The sequence below is a fragment of the Ovis canadensis genome, chromosome 17 (genome assembly GCF_042477335.2).
Source record: "Ovis canadensis isolate MfBH-ARS-UI-01 breed Bighorn chromosome 17, ARS-UI_OviCan_v2, whole genome shotgun sequence".
NCBI lineage: Eukaryota > Metazoa > Chordata > Mammalia > Artiodactyla > Bovidae > Ovis > Ovis canadensis.
In genome coordinates, this window is record NC_091261.1 from 77,274,071 (window position 1) to 77,297,535 (window position 23,465).

At 49.0% G+C, this 23,465-nt stretch overlaps 1 long non-coding RNA gene across 1 annotated transcript; it reads left to right on the top strand.

Annotated features, from left to right (window-relative positions):
- Positions 1-6,185: 6,185 nt before the first annotated feature.
- On the top strand, positions 6,186-16,616 carry LOC138422420 (uncharacterized). The gene is made up of 2 exons (XR_011249865.1): positions 6,186-6,426; positions 16,225-16,616. It is a non-coding gene; the product is annotated as an uncharacterized lncRNA (long non-coding RNA).
- Positions 16,617-23,465: the final 6,849 nt, after the last annotated feature.

Below are 23,465 nucleotides of genomic sequence, written 5' to 3' on the forward strand. Positions count from 1 at the left end.
TTCTTCCTTAGTGGCAGGCCTCTTTTGTTTAAGGTACTGGTACACCCAGCTAAAAGGTTTTATTCCTTGCTTCCCCTAGTTATAAATTTGCCAGTGAATCATAAGCTGAGGTCATTAGGTGGTATTTTTGACCAGATTGTTTAAGTAGGGTAGATGTACTTAAGAGGCATGCTTCCTTCTGTTTTCTTCTTGCAGAGAACACTGATGGGATAGTCGGGGTCGCAGCAGCCATATTGTGACCATGAGGCACCTTGCCCTGGGTTAACATGTGCTAAGGACATCAGTACAGAAAACCTGGGCATTCCCTCATTTCTTTGACACAAGTGAAAAATAAAACCTCAATTCATTTAATTCATTGTCATTCTGGGTCCCCTTTGCCATTCCCAACTGATTTATATTTAGAAGCAGATGGAGAATGTCACCTTTCTGTATTAGATCAAGCATAAGTGGTTTATATTCAAAGAAATGGCCTTTTCTGCCATATTAAAATAATGTTGGTAATTGAAATGTTGTGGTGTCATAGTTATAAGGTGAAGGGGCTTCCTGGAAAAGTAAAAGATAAGAAATTTAGGGGTTATGTTACACTTATATTAATTTTAAGTCAATTTTAAAATAAAGTGATTTAAGTTAAATATTAGGAACCTCTTCATTTTCAGTGCTTAGAAAGAGGCCCATCCATTATTTGAGTTCGAGAAATGCTGGGCCTGGGGCTTGCCTACAGTTGTGGCCAGAACTCCTCTCTTATACACTGACTCATTGGAGAAAGTGAAGCAGATGAATCAGGAATTCTCACTAGCAGGTGAGAACTCATGCTGGCTTGACTTGAAGCGAGGGTGAGGAGTCAAGAAAAGAGTCCGCAATGCAATACTTGGATGCAATCTCAAAAATGACAAAATGATCTCTGTTCATTTCCAAGGCAAACCATTCAATATCACAGTAATTCAAGGCTATGCCCCAACCAGTAATGCTGAAGAAGCTGAAGTTGAATGGTTCTATGAAGACCCACAAGACCTTTTAGAACTAATACCCCAAAAAAGATGTCCTTTTCATTATAGGGGACTGGAATGCAAAAGTAGGAAGTCAAGAAACACCTGGAGTAACAGGCAAATTTGGCCTTGGAATGTGGAATGAAGCAGGACAAAGGCTAATAGAGTTCTGCCAAGAGAACACACAGGTCACAGCAAACACCCTCTTCCAACAACACAACAGAAGACTCCACACATGGACATCACCAGATGGTCAACACCAAAATCAGACTGATTATATTCTTTGCAGCCAAAGATGGAGAAGCTCTATTCAGTCAGCAAAAACAAGACCAGGAGCTGACTGTGGCTCAGATCATGAACTCCTTATTGCCAAATTCAGACTTAAATTGAAGAAAGTGGAGAAAACCACTAGACCATTCAGGTATGACCTAAATCAAATCCCTTATGATTATACAGTGGAAGTGAGAAATAAATTTAAGGAACTAGATCTGCTAGACAGAGTGCCTGATGGACTATGGATGGAGGTTTATGACACTGGACAGGGGACAGGGATCAAGACCATCCCCAAGAAAAAGAAATGCAAAAAAGCAAAATGGCTGTCTGAGGAGGCCTTACAAATAGCTGTGAAAACAAGAGAAGCAAAAAGCAAAGGAGAAAAGGAAAAATATACCCATTTGAATGCAGAGTTCCAAAGAATAGCAAGGAGAGATAAGAAAGCCTTCTTCAGCGATCAATGCAAAGAAATAGAGGGAAACAACAGAATGGGAAAGACTAGAGATCTCTTCAAGAAAATTAGAGATACCAAGGGAACATTTCATGCAAAGATGGGCACAATACAGGACAGAAATGGTATGGACCTAACAGAAGCAGAAGATATTAAGAAGAGGTGGCAAGAATACACAGAAGAACTGTACAAAAAAGATCTTCATGACCCAGATAATCACGATGGTGTGATCACTCACCTAGAGCCAGACATCCTGGAATGTGAAGTCAAGTGGGCCTTAGGAAGCATCACTAGGAACAAAGCTAGTGGAGGTGATGGGATTCCAGCTGAACTATTTCAAATCCTGAAAGATGATGCTGTGAACGTGCTGCACTCAATATGCCAGCAAATTTGGAAAACTCAGCAGTGGCCACAGGACTGGAAAAGGTCAGTTTTCATTCCAATCCCAAAGAAAGGCAATGCCAAAGAATGCTCAAACTACCACACAATTGCACTCATCTCACGTGCTAGTAAAGTAATGCTCAAAATTTCTAAGCCAGGCTTCAGCAATACGTGAACCATGAACTTCCAGACATTCAAGCTGGTTTTAGAAAAGGCAGAGGAACCAGAGATCAAATTGCCAACACCTGCTGGATCATCTAAAAAGCAAGAGAGTTCTAGAAAAACATCTATTTCTGCTTTATTGACTATGCCAAAGCCTTTGACTGTGTGGATCACAATAAACTGTGGAAAATTCTGAAAGAGATGGGAATACCACACCACCTGACCTGCCTCCTGAGAAATCTGTATGCAGGTCAGGAAGCAACAGTTAGAAGTGGACATGGAACAACAGACTGGTTCCAAATAGGAAAAGGAGTACGTCAAGGCTGTATATTGTCACCCTGCTTATTTAACTTCTATGCAGAGTACATCATGAGAAACGCTGGGCTTGAAGAAGCACAAGCTGGAATCAAGATTGCTGGGAGAAATAGCAATAACCTCAGATATGCAGATGACACCACCCTTAGGACATAAAGTGAAGAACTAAAGAGCCCCTTGATGAAAATGAAAAAGGAGAGTGAAGAAGCTGGCTTAAAGCTCAACATTCAGAAAACGAAGATCATGGCATCCGGTCCCATCACATCATGGGAAATAGATAGGTAAACAGTGGAAACAGTGGCTTACTTTGTTTTGGGGGGCTCCAAAATCACTGCAGATGGTGACTGCAGCCATGAAATTAAAGACGCTTACTCCTTGGAAGGAAAGTTATGACCAACCTAGACAGCATATTAAAAAGCAGAGACATTACTTTGCTGACTAAGGTCCGTCTAGTCAAGGCTATGGTTTTTCCAGTGGTCATGTATGGAAGTGAGAGTTGGACTATAAAGAAAGCTGAGTGCCAAAGAACTGATGCTTTTGAACTGTGGTGTTGGATAAGACTCTTGAGAGTCCCTTGGACTGCAAGGAGATAGAGCCAGTCCATCCTAAAGGAGATCAGTCCTGGGTGTTCATTGGAAGGACTGATGTTGAAGCTGAAACTCCAGTACTTTGGCCACCTGATGCGAAGAGCTAACTCAATTTGAAAAGACCCTGATGCTAGGAAAGATTGAGGGCAGGAGGAGAAGGGGACGACAGAGGATGAGATGGTTGGATGGCGTCACCGACTCAATGGACATGAGTTTGGGTGGACTCCGGGAGTTGGTGATGGACAGGGAGGCCTGGCATGCTGCAGTTCATGGGGTCGCAAAGAGTCGGACGTGACTGAGCGACTAAACTGAGCTGAACTGAGGGTGGGGAATAAAAGAAATGCTTTCTTGAGTTCTTAAAAACTTTCCCACCCAAGACAAAGCCCAGCAGTATTTGTCTTCTCAGGGTTTCCTGGCCAGAGGCAAGGCCGGAAAGCAGAAACCCTGAAGCGCCTTGTGAGAAGCAGTTTTTATAGCATCTCCTACAAGTGCTGGCGGGGGGAGGTTGGGGGGGAAGGTAGGGACTCCCAGGGAAACCCTGCCTGATGAGATTCCCAGCTCGAAGCAGGTGGAACCCTGTGACCGAGAACAAATTCATCACACATCAGGCCAGGACTTCCCGCGGGCCAAATCACGTCCCTTGGCGCCTGCCCCGTCTCTTCATCCATGAAAGGGGACCATGGGACCTGTGAAGCACCCCAGGGGTGCCCATCGGCGGAAATAACAGGACAACCCGTGGTGCTCATGTGCGAGAGACCCCCTGAAGGGCGAGGGCATTTGTTAAGAGTTAACTGAATTTGTTTAAGGTATTTCGTTTCCTTCCAAAGGGATATTTATTTATCCTTTTGGTTGTAAATGACATTTCCAGGTCCCCAGTCACATTCAGATGAATGTGAGCGAAGCCTTGGACTAGTGGTGCCTGAGTGCAGACGGATGCAGGAATCAGAGGCTGCGTCCAGAAAGAAGTTCAGAGGTGAAGGAGACCTGGAGACCTGGAATCAGGGGAATCATGAGAGAGAACCCAGAACAGATCTCTCCCACTCGTCGTCAAGGTTAGGGCAGAGGGTCTTTGTTCTGAGGAATTATGAGTGTGCAGAGCTGTGTGCTGATTCTAAGGCATTAAAGTTGAACAGAAATAAACCTTAAAGTTGTCCTGCTGGGTCCAAAAACTCAATTTGTGTAGGTTGTAGGGGCAGCGTTTTTAACTACTATTCACAGCTGACATTGGATACTTGCTGTGTGCCATTGCTAAGCATCTGTATGTGTGGCATCATTGCAAAGAGGTCTGGATTCCTCCAACAAGGGGCTGAGTCCTGCTAGGCTCCAGGGTGCCTAGAGAATTCTGGAGGAACACTGAGTCCCTTGTAACAGCCCTTAGAGCTCTGGACTCATCTGGAGTCATTTATTTATCTTCCATCTCTCCTGCTAGACTGTGTGCCCCATGAGGACAGAGCTGTTTCTGGTTGGTCCATCCCAAATCCACTGCTTGGCAGGGCACCTGGCACAAGGAGCTTCTGAGTTCATGCTTGTTACCTGCACAGATGCTGGAATGAATGAAAGCCAGCCTCTTGGCAGAGATTCAGGCCTCTTGTTCTTGTTCAGTTGCTAAGCCGTGTCCAACTCTTTGCGACCCCATGAACTACAGCAAGCCAGGCTTCTCTGTCCTTAACTATCTCCCACAGTTTGCTCAAACTTATATCCATTGAGTCCGTGATGTCCTCCAATCATTTCATTCTCTGTTTTCCCCTTCTCTTCCTGTCCTCAGCCTTTCCCGGCATCAGGGTCTTTTCCAATGAGTTGGCTCTTTGCAGCTGGTGGCCAGAGTATTGGAGCTTCAGCATCAGTCCTTCCAATGAATATTCAGGGTTGATTTCCTTTAGGGTTGACTGGTTTGATCTCCTTGCTGTCCAAGGAGTTTTCTCCAACACCACCATTCAAAAGCATCAGGCCTTTAGTGGAATACTAACCTCTCTTCTATTCCCAGACCAACCTCTGTTCTGGTGCAATTCAAAACCTAACAGCCCTGTCATCTAGAATGGCACACAGGCTAAGAGCATGGGCTGAGAGTCGCACTTCCACTGGCTTGGAATCTGCTCGACCAGTCTATCAGCTGGACATCCTTGGGTGTGGAAACCAAGCCTCAGCTTCCTCCTCTGCAAATGGGGATAATTGTAAAACTTGTGGCAAGAGAGAAATTGTGAAACTTAAATAAGACAAGTACACAAAGCCATGGGCACAATTCTTGGCATAGAGTGTGAGATTGTGAACTATTGTTGTTATTTGCAAAGCTGAAATTTTGGACCTAGAGCTAGTATTTTCATAGCTGTCTGTTAAATTTCACTTTGTAAGATTCAGTATGGACTCCAATCACTGGAGATCATTTGGAGACCTGATCCTTTGGGGACCTGAGTCCATTGCCATTCAGGAGCCCAGCCTCCCACATTTGATCATGGGGACCAGTATCTCTGCCCAGACCATCAAGAAAACAGAAGTCCATGGCCAAGGCAGAGCCACATGGTTCCTTCTGATAGCAGCTACATTTCCACAAAGGCAAAAGCAGGGGTGCCAAACACATCTGATGAAATGGAGTTGGCCTCACTAACCAAGCAAAGAAGAAGCACAGACTTGATCCCAAATTCCCCAGACAGGCTCCCGTCACGGCCAACCTTGATCACGCCCATGTTCCGCGCATTTTGCTAAGGATTTGACATGCCTTCTCCCATTTAACCTTCACAAGGACCTGAGAGGTGGCTCTATCATTGTCCCCATTTTAAGGATAAGAAATTGAGTCTCATGGAGTGCAAAGCCACACAGGAAGTGGCCAAGTGGGATCTGAACACAGCTCTGTTAAGTTAAAGCTTTCAACCCAAGACGTAAATCATGTCTGACTCAGAGGCTTTTATTAGATGTTGGCTGCCGTCTGCTCAGCCCTGGGAGTCAAGGACTTTGGGGTTTGCACAGTGACACCATGGGGCATGGCGAATCCCACCCAAATTCGCCCACAATCACTCCTGTGGACTCTTCCCACAGGGTGGCTGCCTTGGGAAACAGTGACGTCCCAGCTATGTGGCTCCCCGGCTTCCATCAGAGCCTCTTACGTGGATGAAATGACACTCCCCTCCAGGGACCAGTGCAGCAATTTGTCTTGGCGGTGTTCAGAGCCAGGCCTGGTGGTGAGGGCCTGGTTTCCCACACCCTGGAGTGACTCAGAGCATCAGAGATGAAATGAAAAGTTTGGAAGGAGAGAAGATGGAGCCCTGGCTACATTCAGGTTTGTGATCTGGGAAAATTTATCGCCCTGCGTTCTAAAGATGAGGAATGGGAGCTAGACTTGGAGCCTGACGACAGGGAAGTGTTTCCACATCAGCCACTCTTTGGCACCTATTTTAAAAATTTTCTTGTTATTGTTCAGTTACTAAGTCATGTCCGACTCTTTGCAACCCCGTGGACTGCAGCGCTCCAGGCTTCCTTGTCCTTCACTGTCTCCCGGAGTCTGCTCACATTCATGTACACTGAGTCGATGATGCCATCCAGCCTTCTCGTCTCTGCCGCCCCCTTCTCCTTTTGCCTTCAGTCTTTCTCAGCATCAGGGAGTTTTTCAATGAGTTGGCTCTTTGCCTCAGGTGGCCAAAGTATTGGAGCCTCAGCTTCAGCAACAGTCCTTCCAGTAAATATTCAGAGTTGATTTCCTTTAGGATGGACTGGTTTGATCTCCTTGTAGTTCAAGGGACTCTCAAGAGTCTTCTCTAGCACCACAATTCGAAAGCATCAATTCTTTGGCGCTCAGCCTTGTTTACGGTCCAACTCTTGCATCCGTACATGACTCCTGGAAAAAAACGTACCTTTGGCTATACGGAGGTGTGTTTGTTTATTTTATGTTCTGTTGATTCATTTACTCATCATCAAATATTTATTGACAGACTACTATCCTGGTAATGCAGCAGAGGATGGGATCGTGGCTTCCCAGGCCTGGAAGAGCATCAGTCCATTAGAGCAGAGTGGAGGTTCATGCGTGTGTGATTCCAACACACACAGGGCTAGGGAGCATACAGGTGGCCATCCCATCATGAGGCCTCCTAGCATGATTACAGAGTGAATTTAATGACCTGGGAAAATCCTTATGCTAAAACATTAAGTGAAAAAGCAGGCAACAAAATTTCTCATGGAGTGTAATTCCAACTTTATTATAAAAATATATGTGTACATGAATAGGGAAAGAGACTCATAAGGAAATGCATAAAAATGTCAACAGTGGTTATCGCAGAGTTGTGGGAATTAAATATTCTTCCTTTTACTTTAACACAAGACTCCAGTTCTCAAACCACAAGCAGGTATTCATTTCACTTTATAGGTTTATATAGATTTTAATTATAAAGTAATTTATACTCACTGGAAAACTTGCAAGTCCCTACCTCCTCTCTCCTCACTCGAAGCCCCACTATCTTAAAGTGCGATGTGCATCCTTCAGGACACACACACACACACACACACACACACACACACACACTACTGCACTCTTATAGTATCACTTTTGTTTTTGTTTTGATTTGTATTCTGTTTATAATACGGCTTGTTTCCTATTTAAAGAAATACACATTTACATCGTATTTATGTTCATATATATATATGTATATGGGGGCTTCCCAGGTGGCGCTACTGGTAAAGAACCCACCTGCCAACACAGAAAACATAAGAGAAGCGGGTTCCATCCCTGTGTAGGTAAGATCCCCTGGAGGAGGGCATGGCAACCCACTCCAGTATTCTTGCCTGGAGACTCCCATGAACAGAGGAGCCTGGTGGGCTTACAGTCCATAGCACTGCAGAGTCAGACTTAGGCAACTTAGCACACACATATGTATATGTATATAAGATTTGTGCAACTTTTTCTTTATATTTTGACCATCTTTTCATAATACCACATGTAGATCTTACCCCAATTACTTTTAAAATTTTATTTATTTGTTTTTACTTTTGACTGCGGTGGGCCTTCGTTGCTGCTTGCCGGCTTTCTCTGGTTGTGGAGCACAGGCTCTGGACTGTGCAGGCTTCTGTAGTTTCAGGGCCTGGGCTCAGCAGTCGCGGTTCCCAGGCTCTAGAGGGCAGGCTCAGTAGTGACACACGGGCTTAGCTGCTCTGCGGCGTGTGGGAGTTTCCCAGACCAGGGATAGAACCTGTGTCCCCTGCATTGCAAGAGGATTCTTAACCACTGGACCCCCAGGGAAGCCCTACCCCAATTCTTGTTAACGGTTGCAAGGTATTCCAAGGTGCAGCTGTAGCATGATTTACTTAACCCCATAGTGAGGGACATCCTTAAACAAATGTCTTTGCATATCTGTGCAAACATTTTGGAGGACAGATTCTACAAACAGGCCCCTCTGGCTGGGTCAGTGGATGTGGCTGGTTTTTAGTTAGTTATTAAATTAGCACTGAAATAATCATACAGTCGAGGTGAGTAGAAGAAAAGAGCTAAATAAAACCTCACAATAGTACATCTTGGTCCCATTTTACAGATGGAGGAACTGAGGCCTAGGGAGGGCCACTGCTGGCCAAGGTCACACAGCAAACAAGTGCCACTGCCAGGTCTAGAAGTCAGGACAGACTCCCACCAGGGGCTCTTTTTTCCTTCCCCTTCGCTATACTCCCCTGGACTAGGACCCCAGAGATGTCTCTGCATCCCTCTCCCCCAGGCAGCCCTGTCTTTGCCACAGCTGGTTTATTGACAGCACTTTCAATGTGTGGCCTTGTGGGTGGAATTACTGGCCCTTAATTGAATTGAAAACAAAAGGAGATTGAGTTTTATGGGGAGCGGGAGGCCGCAGGAGGGGAGGCAGAATCAGATGCAGAGCAAGCATGAAAGGCTCTGGGAGGAAGCTCAGCCGCAGGTGGGAGTGTGGGCTGCCTCCGCTGTTTATGGAGGCGCAGGACCTCAGGTCAGCCCCTCCCGGGAGGCCCTCTGCTGTCGGCCCCCCGCCTACCCCCCAACTCCAGTCGGATGCTCTACTCTCTAGGGGTCCAGGCTGCAGACTCTGCGAAGCACCTGGATTCCCTCCTTTGCGGCGGGAACAAAACAGGACACCTGCTCCCGCTGACTCAGGCATCTTAGGTCTGGCTCCCCAGGAGACCAAGGGGAGGGCGGGGGGCAGCCCCTCACCTGGGGAGCTGGTCTGGGGAGAAACACATCCCAGTCATCAACCATCTCCACGCCTCTTCATAGAACTCTTGAAAGAAGGCAGGGCAGACAGCGGGCAACGAGCCCACGGAACTCCCATCACGGAAGAGTGACCCTGCCCAAATTCATTTGTTAAAATTTTAACCCTTAGTGTGAGGGTTATTGGAGATAGGCCTGTAATGAGGTGATTAAAGTGAAAGGAGGCTGTCAGGGTGGGGCCCTGATCTGATGGTTTGTGTCCTTATAGGAAGAGATCCCGCGTACTCCCTGCCTCGCCCTCTGTCTCTCTCTTCCTCCCCTCCCTCCCTCTCTGTCTCTTTCTCTCCCTCATTCTTCCCCCTCCCCCTACCTCTCTCCCTCCATTTTTCTGTCTCTCTCCCTCTCTCTGTCTCTTCCTCGCTGTCTCCCTCTCTCTCTCTCTCCCTGTCTCTTTCTATTCCTCTTTTTCTCTTCCCCTCTCTGTCTTCTTCTTTCTCTCTCCCTCTCTCTCTCTCCATGCACTCGCAGCAGAGAAAGGCCACGTGAGCATTTAACAAGGAGATGACCATCTATGAGCCAGGACTGCAGTCCACACACCAGAACCCGAGTCAGCTGGAACCTTGACCTTGGATTTCTGGCCTCCAGAACCGCGAGAGGGCACGTCTCTATTCTTTGGGCCACCCCGTGTACGGTGTTTTCTTAGCACAATCTGAGCAGACTAAATACAGCCCATCCAGGACTTGGACTCAGGGCTCCACATTTCCAAGCCCATTGCTTCTTCCCCTCTCCATTTTTATCCATTCGTCCCTCTGTCTGATGTGTGTTTCTATCTGTAGACTGACTTACCCAAGGCTGGGCTCAGAGGTTATAGATTATTTCTGCTTCCCAGGGTTCAACCCAATGCCTGGCACAGCCTTGGTCTTCAGGGAGCTTTGCTCAATGAATAGATGCATGTTTATAGAAGCAGATAAATATTCATGGAGCCAAGAATGTCTCTGGGGGGTGGGGGGGGGGGCAGGGGATGAGGATGATTCGGCCTCTCCAAGGAGAGGTACTCACTAAAGGAATAGAGGTGTGAGCTGCAGCCAGCATGGTGGCCGCGGAGGGAGGGGCAGAGGGACCCTGTGAGCCAAACCAAGGCGACTGGAAATTCAGAGGCTGTTCCAGGGGAAACAGTGAGTGGCTTTCTGATGAGCCAGAGAAGGGTGGAGGAGGACTGGAGGCTCTACTGGGAAACCCGTGAGGGCCAAATCCAAGGGATGGATTTTGACCCTGTGAGATTTGACTCTCCACTTTGTCTTACAGGCCTGGAGGGCTCATGGCATATTCTTACAGGAATACAGAGGATAAACACAGTGCATCTTCCTGGAGCGTTAATTACCTTCTTAGGGCTAATTATTTATAAGTACTGTTTATTTGCAGCCTCTGGAGTTCCCACCTGAGTTCAAATCTTCCTTCAGATTGCTGGTTGCAGGTCCTTGGCCGAATCAGTTACCTCATCTGTCAAGTGAAAACAAGCACATAAAAACCTGTGCTTGGGCGTTTGCAGCACTTTATGCATCAAAACCCCAGACTGGGAACAAGCAGGTCATCCTTCGTTGGGTGAATGGATAAATGGAGGCATATCTCCATTGGAATACTACTCAGCAACAAAAAGGAAGAATTATGGATACCCACGTAACTTGGACGGATGTCAGAGGCATTTTGCTGAGGGCAGAAAGCCGCTCAGAGCTTTATGCTGTGTGCTTTCATTTGCATAACATTTTTTAAATGACAACATTACGGTGTATTCCAGGGATGAGGGTCGAAGGGAGTGCGTGACTGTTAAAGGGTGGTCTGAGAGCGTTTCCTTGTTGGGGCAAAGCCATATGTAATCTCAGTGAGATGGTGCTTTTATTCTCTGGGTGCTTAGATGCTCAGTAGTGTCTGACTTTTTTGTGACCCCATGGACTGTAGCCCACCAGGCTCCTCTGCTGATGGGATTTCTCAGGCAAGAATGCTGGAGCCGGTTGCCATTTTCTCCTCCAGAGCCTCTTTCCAACCCAGGGATCAAATCCATGTCTCTGGGGTCTCCTGCATTGGCAGATGGATTCTTTACCACTGAGCCACCTGGGAAGCTCTTTTATTCTATAGCTGTGATAAAATGTCATTGAACGGCATAGATAGATAGATAGATAGATGATAGTATCTATCTCTCTGTACAAATGCACACACAAACACACATACACACAATGTGAGACAGATAAGTAATTGGATGGATGAATAGATAGATGACATTATCTATCTATACATACATAGACACTCACAACGTGAGATAGGTAGGTAGCTAGACAGAGAATAGACATAGATGATATTATCTGTCTATACATATACGCACAAGCACACATGAGATAGGTAGACAGAGAAAGAGGTCGGTAGAGAGAGAGATACAGATGTAAAGAATGCATGTCCAAACCGATAAACTCCCAGGAAGGTGTGTAGCAAAATCAGTGTCCCGGTTTGGACAATGAACTGTGACTATGTAAGGTATTATCATCATCATCGAGGGAGAGGAAGGGAGGTGTGCATGGGAATTCTCTGGCCTTTTCTGGTAACTTCTTATGAGTCAAACTATTTCAAGCCAAAAAGTTATTTTTAAAATGCAGATAGTCACGGTTCCTACCTTGCCACGTGGATGACACGAGATGATTTGTGTAAGATATCTGGGACCCAGGAAATATTCTACGTATGTTGGCTTTTCCGAAAGGGGGGCGAGGTGTTAGAGGCACTGTTCTGGGAGCATCGCCGAAGCTGACAGCATTTCTCGGTGGAAATTCTTATTAGGCCGAAAGAGAATCCAGATTTAATCTCTAAAGAAGAAGGAGAGAGACAGAGGAGGGGAAGAGAGAGGAGCTCTGGTTTGTGTATAAGCCTCCATTCGCCGTCAAGCGACGCCTCCAAACGCTTTGCAAGTTCCTTGTGCAACATCTGCTAATCCCGTGATGTCGAGGCCGGAGCTCACCGAGCCTGGGAAATCGCTGCTGTGTTTTACTGACTTCCCCACAGTTGGCAGTTTCCCTCGGAATCGCCGTGTTAATCAGAAACACGCCGTCCATATTGTCAACACTTTGCTTAACCACTTCTATAAATTCAGCATTACTGTTGGAACGGTCCCGGGTTGATGGATGAAATCGGCGGCGGCCCCAGACAGCCCAGCCCCATAAAACAAAGTCCAGGGCGCGAGGCTCTGAAGAGGGAGACGCTTGACATTCACCGGGACACGTGACGGGGCGATGACTCACCTCTGGGCTTGAAAGCATGGCGGGTCCCGCGAGGAACCGGCTCCAGGAGCAAGAAAGGAGTGAAAACACGCGGTCCCGGGTGGGATCCCGGCCTAGGCGGGGAGATTGTTGGGGGAATCTCCACCCCGCGGATTCGGGTGATGCCTGGGATGAAGCCCGGGAACAAGGAAAAGCGCAGGAAGCTCGGGGAGAAGGGAGTCCGTGAGCCAGCACGACTGGGCCACCCTCGGCCAATCAGGCCCTGTCTCTTGAAGCTCGTGTTTTGATTGGCTGGCGGCCTCCAGGTGAAAAAGCATCCTTCCTTGGCGCGTTATCTTCCACACATTCCTAAACTGAAGGTGTCTCCCTCTGTCCTTCAGTCTGTCTGGTACCTGCCTGGGGTCACCTGCTGACCATAGGCCTGGGGTCTGGCAGACCCAGTCTGAGATCTGCCCCACCCTTGGGCTGGGACATGCACAAATGGGAATGCTCCCATTTGCTTGTTGAGCACCTACTGTGTGTCAGGCCAGATGCCAGGGAGGCCACAGTGAACGAGGTAACTGTGGTTCACGGCCCCAGAATGGGTGAGACATACATTGGCCAAGTAATTAATTCAGGCGGTCCCAGATGTAGTTTGGGGGATTGAGGAAGACTTTCCCGAGGAGGTGAGATCTAAGTAACACCCAGAGGATGAGACAGGAGTGAGTTAAGACAAAGAGGAGGGTTCTAGCAGGAGCAAATGCCCTGAGTCTGGTAGGACCATGGGACTTCCAGGATCTGAAGGAAGTGTGGAAGCTTGGAGCCCAGTGCCCAAAGAAGAGACTGGGAAGAAGTTGGAGGGACTGAACCACAGACACTATCCAAGGTCTTGATTCCAGTGGGGAAACTGAGGCCCGCAGTGGGCCAGGGATGTGGGCAGCACCCCAAGGCCTCAGCTTATGCCTTGCAAAGCTAACCAAGATGGCAGTTTGCTTCCATTGTCTGCTCCTCTCCCATCGTCCCTGCTCCAGAGGGGGAAGGCTGGCTGGACATGGCATATTCCTCAAGACTGAGGCAGCAGAGACATCAACCAACTCTTGTCTTCAAGCACCTCCTCCCTCAGACCTTCAGACCCTTGGATGGGGGCCAGGCTCCCGAGTCCCAGCCCGAGAAGAGGCCGCTGAGAAGGGCCGGCCCTTCTCCTCCCACGCTCCTCCCGTCCCCCCGCTCCCCAGGCCAGCAGCTCTCCAGTCCACATCCTGCCCACCTCGTCCAACACTTTCCAAGAGCCTGTTTTTCCAGAAACACGAGTTGAGCAAAACAGTCTCCCTCCCTGAACTTGAGTCTGAAATAATAACCCCAAGAAACACACGCTTTCTTGGAAAACCCTTCAGAGCCTCCCGCTGCCTTTGGACACGTCAAAGCTGGGTTTGTTAAAATAATAATCTTTAGGAACTTAAGCCTCTCAGTGGCCAAATGCCTTGCATAAGAGTATCATGCACCTCCATCCTTGACCCAGAAAACTCGGCCATGAGCTAACGTGGCCCGGTGTCCAAGATGAAATCACTCGCTCTCTTTTTCTTTTTTCTTTCTTTTTTTTTTTTTAAATTCTCTCTCTCTTTTCACATACAGATGGCTTCCTGAATCTTGCAAGGTCTGAGCATCTGGGTGATGTGCTCATGGAGACAGAATGTTTTGAACAGGGCTGTACTTAGGTTGGGGCTTACAGGGGCGGGGAGGGGGTGCGGGGAGGGTGGGGACTGACTAGGCCAGAGGCTCTGGGAATTGTGAGGCTTGTGAATTTGGTTTCCACTGAGACACTAAACGTCCAGCAGGATGACAAGGGGCATCCAGTCCAGCTGACGAGCTGTGACCAGCATCTCCCTGGCCCTGCCTGGCAGGATCATGGGGTCACCATCTGCCCTTGCAAGGTGGCACCTCCTGTGTGTCTTCACCAGCCATTGGCAGGGGCAGATCCACGTTTCCTAGTTTCGCTGGTGGTGCATAGACTCTTGGGCTCAGGAGATGGGTGGTCCTGTGCTGGATCTCTGACTCTGGTGTTTACCAGCTGTGTGACTTGCGCAAGGGACTGCTGACTTAAAAAAAAAAAAAAAAAAAGGTACCCAACATGAGAATTTGTGAGTTACGTTTTATTTGGGGTAAAATGAGAACTATAGCCCAGCATACAGCATTTCAGATAATTGAGAAACTGCTCTGAAGTGGTTGAGGGGATAGGTCAGTATATATGTGATTTTGGTGAAGGGGCAGTGCATGCAATCAATATCTTTTTTAAAAAAAGATAGGAGTGATCTATGATGATCTTTATTTCTTTGTTGTCAAGGGGCATGTGGGATCTTAGTTCCCTGAGCAGGAATTCAACCCATCTTCTTTGCTTTGGAAGTGAGGAATCTTAACCACGAAACGGCCAGGGAAGTCCCAAGCACATGGATTTTTTTGCAAGTTTCTGCTAGTCCCATGAAGGTTGCTGTGAGTCATGAGTAGCAGAAATCACTACAAAGGATTTTAGCACTTTTCTAGATAGGAGGAGATATAAGAACTGGACTAAAAAAATCATCTCCTGCAAATATCCAACAAATCTGCAGACCTGTTCTGCCAAGTTTTCCCAGAGCCTGGAGTGCCTCATTTCTGCTCCCCACCCTGAACTCCTATCAGGGGTGTTGAAAGTCAGCAGCTGCAGCAGCTCATGATTTAATCCTTGTAGAGATGGCAAGTGCCAATGGCAAGTGCCAATTTGTAGCTGACAGGACCTTGCCTCTCTGAGCCTCGGTTTGCTCCCATATAAAATGGCAACGCTAGGAGGCTCTCACTCAAGGGGTTGCAGATAAAATCCAGGGAGGTGCTTAGGACAGAACCTGCATGCCATGCAGCGAGAACCCACTGGGTGACAGGATGCCAAGGAAGCTGTCCACCACCCTGCTCTGGGTGGTACCCGGGGATTTCCTCTAAGTAGCCCTGGGAGAAAGGGGCCTCTGAAAGGGGTTGGTGGCGAGCTGGGGCAGGTCCACAGGTGGACTTAGCTGGCCTCTCATATCTGACCTTCACTACGACTGGGCTCCCATCATTGAAAGATCATTTTTTTCTGCCTCCGAGATCCCCTGCAAAATATCAGTCCCCGCCCCCCACCAGAGGGATGGAATATTTTTGGAGCATCAGTTACTCTAGAGACTTGACTGCTCTGATAACCACCCAGGAAAGCACCTACTCTTCATGCCCCAATTTGAGAGAGAAGGAAACTGAGTCCCAGAGAGTTTATATCACTTGATGAAGCACATAGCCAGTGAAAAGCAGCGAGTCTGGAAATATGGCAAGTCATCTGATCCCAGAGGCTCCAGGCTGACCACTGAGCTTCCACTCAGTGGGACCACTGCCCCCCAGAGTGTCCTCAAGCAACTTTTATTCCCATTGCCCGTGTTAGGGGATGAGGCTGCTTCTTACCACTTCTGGGTTCTCATCCCTGATCTGACCATTGCTTGTGGTGTGGCCTTAAGCAAGTTGCTTTCTCTCTCTGAGGGTCCAATCTCCCATTATGAAAATGGGCACACAGGCAATACCGATGTTTAAGTGGGTGGAGGGACATAATGAGGTGATCCATATAAAAGCAACAGACCCGTGGAAGATGCTGTAATAAGTAATCTAAATAGTAATCCTCTTCTTTTTCCAGGATGGATGGATTCACTTGTGGCCCAGCCACTTAGAGAGTACTTTTGTCCAACCGGATGGAGCCGCCTCTCCTCTTTTGCTTTTCGACCTTGGCTCAGAAGCTGGCTCAGAAGCTGAATCAAAGCTGAGCACTGGTCCCCGACAGGCCCTTCAGCCAGCCGCCGGTGCACATCCGGGCCGTGTTATGGGTGCGCCTCTGCCTCAGTGGGGTGTGCTGGCCTGCAGACCAGACCGTGTCCTCAGCGCTCTGACTCCTAGAACCCCAACAGCTGCCGCCCATCCTTCTTGCAGCAGAGGTGGGTCTGGGGTGCGTCTCTGGACAGCTGGGCACCTCATCTTTGGAAAAGTGCGCCGGGCTGGGTGTCAAATCAAGTCCCTGATTTTCAGCCTGAACGTGTGTCATTTTTGTGGTCTTATTACCGTTTTAGCAGAGGATGCTTTTTAAATCTTGTTTTTGTATTTTTATTTCTGGTGGCCCTGGGTCTTTGTTGCTGCACAGGGGCTTTCTCTAGGTGCAGCAAGCAGAGCCTGCCCTCTAGTTACGGAGCGCAGGCTTCTCACCGCGGTGGTTTCTCTGGTGGCACGCCGTGGGCTCCAGGCGCCAGGGCTTCAGGAGTTGTGATGCAAAGGCTCAGTCACTCCATGGCAAGGGGATCTTCCTGGACCAGGGACTGAACCCATGTCCCTTGCACTGGCAGGTGAATTTTAAACCACTGGACCTCCCGGGAAGTCCCAAAGATGTTTTTAATTTGAATTAAATCAAGCCATCCAGGGATGCTGTATAGATGTGGTCAGCACCCTGCCCAGGTCTGCTGGTCACTCACTGTCCCCAAGCCCCCTGGCCCTGTAGCCGGGTGTTACCTTTGCCCAAGCATTCTATCTAGGCTCACAGCCTGAGCAGGGGGTCAGGCCAGGGACGTTGGGGAGCTCACGTTCCTGGGAGCAGCCCTCAACCAATAACTGACAGGAGCTGGAGGATAAATGCCCCAGCTTCCTCAGCCCAGGGTGGGACAGCTCTGAGGTATGCCCTCATACAGGCACAGGCGGTCCCCAGCAGGACCTGAGCCTCCAGTTGTCCAAAGCCCATCTCTGCTGGTTACCACATCTGTGTTGGTCTCTTCCCTTCCCTGGCCCCTGCCCATCCCTCTATGCGGCCTTCCTGAGTTCAGCCCCTACAGAAGCCACCTGCACTGGAGTCCTCATCGCAAGCTCTGCCCCGAAGGAGCCCAAACCAAGAGAGATGCATAAAAATGACCACAACTGCTCACATTTATTTAGCAGTGTCTATGTGTCAGGAGGCACGGTGCTAAGCAATTTTCATGGACTGAGCCATTTAATGACTACAGCAGTCCTAATAGAAAGTCTGATTATCACACCCCTTTTATAGATAGGAGATCCAGGCCCAGAGAGGCCAAGTAACTTGCCCAAGGTCACACAGCCAGGAAGTGTTAGAATCTCTCTGTTGGAAGCAAAAGTGAGTACCTGGACTCCACCTGCTGGCCCCTTCCCACCCACTTCCTCTATCCTTTGAGCGACCCCAGGTCCCTCCAGCACCCGTCTCCGGCCCCGTCTCCAGTGGGAAGGGGGAGGATTAAATGAGATGCAGCTAGTGGCACGCCCCCCGTGCTTGTGGCGCATACCTATCTTCTGTCTTGGAACCTATTTCCCAGTTTGTTGTTGTTTAATCGCTAAGTCGCTTCCAACTCTTTGTGATCCCATGGACTGTAGCCCACCAGGCTCCTCTGTCTATGGGATTTCCTAGGTAAGACTACTGGAGTGGGTTGCCACTTCCTACTCCAGGGGGTGGGGGGCCTTCCCCATCCAGGGACTGAATCCAAATCTCCTGCATTGGCTGGCGGCTTCTTTACCCCTGAGCCGCCAGGGAGGCCCTCATCCTATCTATACAGGAGGCTGGAGAGGCAGCCTAGGGTCAAGATGGAGCCAGGTTGCCTGGGGATGAAGCTTTATTCAGCCACTGATGAGCTGTGTGGCCTTGGGAGAGTCTTAGGGCTCCGTCCCCCTGTTTGCAAAATAGAGACATTTGTCATGGGAGACCAATGGTCTGTAGAGTCAGTGAGGTCATCAAGGAGGTGACCTTTGCAAGGCACTCAGAACAGCGCTCCAAACTGTCAACGGTCCAGGTCACAGCTTGTGCAGCATTCCATCTTTCCAGGTCTTGGGATTCACGGCAGCAGATGGAGACAGTGCTGTCACTTACTGCCCCTTGTGCTCTGGTGAAAAGGAAATAACGCAAAGGGTATGTTTCAAACGTAGTAACTCCTCAGTAAATGATGTGTCTTAATATTGATATTAACTCATTAATATTAGCTAATATGAACCAAGAATAACTGTTGTTGTTGTTCAGGCTCTAAGCCGTGGGTGACCGCAACCCCACGGACTGCAGCACGCCAGGCTCCACTGTCCTCCACTGTCTCCTGGAGTTTGCTCACATTCACGTCCATGGAATCAGTGACGCTGTCTAACCATCTCAGCCTCTGTCATCCCCTTCTCCTTTCGTCTCCCATCTTTCCCAGCATCAGGGTCTTTTTCCAACGAGTTGGCTCTTTGCATCAGGTGGCCAAAATATTGGAGCTTCAGCTTCAGCAATAGTCCTTCCAGTGAATATTCAGGGCTGATTTCCTTTAAGATCGACCGGTTTGATCTGTCTAATATCAACAACTCGCTAAATAACAGCTAGCTAATGCTAATTAGCATTCATGTTTAGACTTAGCGTCCCTGATCTGACTGTCATAGAAATGGCTACCGGGGTTCAGATCACTTTCTATGGAGCTGGGCACACCAGGAAGTTTACGTGCACATTTTGCTTTATTGTTATAGCAGCTGGAGGAGCCAGATAAAATACAGGATGCTCCATTGAGTTTGCATTTCAGAGCAACAAAGAGTAATTATTTTTAGTGTAAGTATATCCCGAATGTTGCATGAGATATACTTACTCTAAAAACATTATTCATCAAGTCTCTGAAATTCAAACATATGTTTTTATTTGCTCCACTGAGCAGCCATCACAACAATCCAAAATCAGAGATGCAAAAGAGATGAAGTGATCTGTGCAAGGCTGGAAGAGGCAGAGCCTGGCGGGGTCTGTCAGGTCCAGGGCCCCCCAGGCTCATCGCTTTCCTGGGTGGAGCTAGCAGGGGGTGTTTTCTCAGAGTTAAGCTGCTCTTTTGATCCACTGAACCATGCTCCATATGTCATGATGGGGGTACAGTCTGCTGGGGTTTTGAGGGCCCTGCTCCTTTCTGATTTTCTCTAAAGACCCTCAGAGTCTCTCCAGCGCCCCCTGCCGTCTGTGTACCTTGGCTGTTAGGCAGGCCGCTGATCACAGTGCACACCCTGGGCTGAGCCCCTGGGTCCCTGTTGTGGTGGGAGCAGGACCAAGTTCAAGGCTGGCTGGTGTCAGGCAACCCTGCAGGAAACAAACAGACGCAAGTGGAAAAGGCAGAAAAAAAAAACCCCACCAATTACTTAATGCTTTCCTGGTGTCCAAATATTTCGCCTCGAGTGAACTGAGCTCAGAGATTTGGCTGGGAGAGTGCAATGCAACCGGGGCCAGGAGACGTTTTCTTTGCAAACCTGGAGGGATGGAACTGTGCGTTCAGATCCCGCGAGGTGGGGAAACATCTTGAGGTCAGAGCCAAGGTCGAAGAGAGGAGTGGACCCCACCTGGACATGCAGGGCTCCCCCGGCCTCCACTTCCTGCTGCTGGCGCTCCAGCCTTTTTCCCTCCTGTCCTCCTGGCCCCTGGGTCCAGCTCCCCTGCCTTTGTCTAGAATGTGTCCGGTCTCCTGCACCGGCTCCCCTCCCCTGTGAATGTGTCCCCAGCCATCCCCACAACAGGGCATCTGGATGCTGCTTGCTCCCACTTTACAGATGCATAAACTGAGGCCCAGAGAGAATGGGCTTTCTCTGTAGTCCCAGAGGGAACTGCAAGCCGGATCTCCGGACTCCAACTCCGGGTCCCTCTTCTTTGCCAAACGTGGTCTATTTGACAGCGAAAGAGCACTGAGGGTGGGGCCTGCTCCTCACCTGCTGGGGGAACCTCAGGGAAATATCTTAATTTTTCTCAGGCTTATTCCAATGATGGTGCTGTAAAAGGTACCCTGGCTGGAAAGAAATGAGACCAATGGTTTCGTGCATCAAATTTCTTTCTTTCTTTCTTTCCAGGTCCTCCCTCTTTCCCTGCCTCTCCCCGTCCTTCCTTCCTGTATCTCTTTCTTTCTCTCTCTTTTTCTTTCTTTCTCTCCCACTTTCCTCATTCACTCAAAGAAACACCTCTGGACACATCTCTATGCTCTTGTTATCCTAGGACCTAAGGACACGGAGTGAATGGGGCCCATGCCAAGTCTCCAGCCCCGCCACCCGCTGCCCCGCAGTCCAGGGGGAGAGGCGGAGAAGCAAGCAGATACAGACAACCTCGAGGCAGACCTTTGAGGGCTCTTCATGGGGAGTCGGGTGTCTGCGGGACGACAAGGCAGGAATACCCCCCTCTCAGTCCCTGGACGGGTCACGGGAGCCTTTCCCATTATGTCATCCTAGATGGAGACTTGAGAGATGACTCAGGATTATCTGGGTAGGAAGCGAGGGGAAGGAGATTTTAGGAATAAAGAACAGCCTGTGCAAAGTAGACTTCCCTGTCGCTCAAACGGTAAAGAGTCTGCCTGCAATGTAGGAGATCCAGGTTCGACCCCTGGGTCGGGAAGATCCTCTGGAGAAAGGAATGGCAATCTACTCCAGTATTCTCGCCTGGAGCATCCCACGGGCAAAGAATCCTGGCGGGCTATGGTTTGTGGGGTCATGAAGAGTTGGACACAGCTGGGTGACTAACACTTCTGTGAACCACTGTGGGTTTATTCTGGAACATGTGCGGGGTCTAGGATGGGCTGGGAAGGAGGATGCAGGTGATGGGGGGATGAACAGAGCAGTGGGATCGCTGACCCCCTTTGGCTCCCTCCAGAGGGCCCCAGGCCCCCAGCTTTCTCCATGTGGCTTCACTGGGTCTGGAATCTTCAAAATCGATTTGGACCAGATCAGAGTTGCCAGCCTGCAGTGCTCAGTCTGAGGCCTCTGGGCTAGACTAGCTCTAGGAACCCCTTCTGCTTCAAGGCTGGGGCCTTGGTGGACAATGGGGCTCAGGGATGTCCCCAGCCCCAATCACACATGTGAGCTGAAGCCCTGAGCTTGCTTCATAAACCACAAAGTGGAAGTGTTTGTTAGTTGCTTAGACATGTCAGACTCATTGAGATCCCATGAACTATAGCCCACCAAGCTTTTCTGTCCATGGGATTCTCCAGGCAACAGTACTAGAGCGGGGTGCCCTGCCCTCCTCCAAGGGATCTTCCCGACCCAGGGATCCAACCCGCATCTCTTACGTCTCCTGCATCGGTAGTTAGGTTCTTTACCACTAGTGCCACCTGGGAAGTTTAAAGGCATCTAGATAAGTTCCCTGATGAAATAGATAAGAAATATCCGTGGCCCCCTGAGGAGGAAGGACTCTGAGTTCCCTAGAGGCCCCTGGAGTCACAGTCAGTATCCTCAGCACTACAGAAGCAGGGTGCCAGCTACCATCCGCAAAAAGCCAGTGATGAACCCAGCTGGGGTGATGCCTGTGTGACAGGAAACCCAAGAGATCACACACTCACACACACACACACACGCACACACGCACACACTCACCAATGCAGTGCAGCTTAGAGTTTTCCGAGGCACTGCCTCACTGCACTCACATGTTCACCTGGAGGTCACATGTGATGTGTGTGTGCGGTGTCCCCATCTCCCAGAGGAAGAAACTGAGGTTCAGCAACGTTAAGGCTTCTGGCGGGAGAGCTGGCAACAGGCCTGGGGCCCTGCACTGTGTTCACCCTGCTACATCTCTTCAGAGAGTGGGGATGTTGTTCTCACTGCCGGATCCCCCATGACCAGCACCTCACACGCATCCGAGGAAATTGTTCAGGTCACTTGTGTGCAGGTGGGGACCGGGTCTGTCTTGTCCACCCCATAATCCCAGAGCCTGACCCAGCACCTCATGAAGAAGAGGCTCAGAGTGAATCCTTGGTAGTCTGAACTGAATTGCAGGCTTATTGAGAATAGTGAGTGAATGAAAGTACATGATAAATAGACACAGGGTTAGGTGAATTGTGTCGTCATTAAGAGTACTAGGATGTTTGGATGAAATTAAAAATATCTGGATGGCGGGCTTCCCTGGTGGCTCAGTGGTAAAGAATCCACCTGCCAATGCAGGGGACACGGGTTCGATCCCTGGTCCAGGAGGATCCCACATGGCGAGGGGCAACTAGGCCCTTGCACCATCCCTAGCGAGCCTGGGAGCCATGACTACCAAGGCCACACCCTGCGGCCTGTGCTCCGCAACAAGAGATGCCACCATCGAGAGAAGTCTGCACAGCTACAGCTAGAGTAGTCTCCCCTCGCCAGGCAACAAAGACCCACCACAGCCAAAAATAAATAAATATTTAGAATAAATAAATAAAAATATATGGATGGTAACAGAGGAATTCAGGATGGGTGGATGCCTAGATTTATTAATAAGTATTACTCCTTGGAAGATAAGTTATAACCAACCTAGACAGCATATTGAAAAGCAGAGACATTACTTTGCCAACAAAGGTCCGTCTAGTCAAGGCTATGGTTTTTCCTGTGGTCACGTATAGATGTGAGATTCGCACTGTGAAGAAAGCTGAGTGCCGAAGAATTGATGCTTTGGAACTGTGGTGTTGGAGAAGACTCTTGAGAGTCCCTTGGACTGCAAGGAGATCCAACCAGTCCATTCTGAAGGAGATCAGCCCTGGGATTTCTCTGGAGGGAATGATGCTGAAGCTGAAACTCCAGTACTTTGGACACCTCATGCGAAGAGTTGACTCATTGGAAAAGACTCTGATGTTGGGAGGGATTGGGGGCAGGAGGAGAAGGGGACGACAGAGGATGAGATGGCTGGATGGCATCACTGAGTGGATGGACGTGAGTCTGAGTGAAGTCTGGGAGTTGGTGATGGACAGGGAGGCCTGGCGTGCTGCAATTCATGGGGTCGCAAAGAGTCAGACACGACTGAGCGACTGAACTGAACTGATTGACATAAAGAGGCTTCCCTGGTGGCTCAGAGAGTAAAGAATCTGTCTGCAATGCAGGAGAATCAGGTTCGATTCCTGGGTCAGGAAGATCCCCTGGAGAAAGGAATGGCTACCCACTCCAATATTCTTGCCTGGTAAA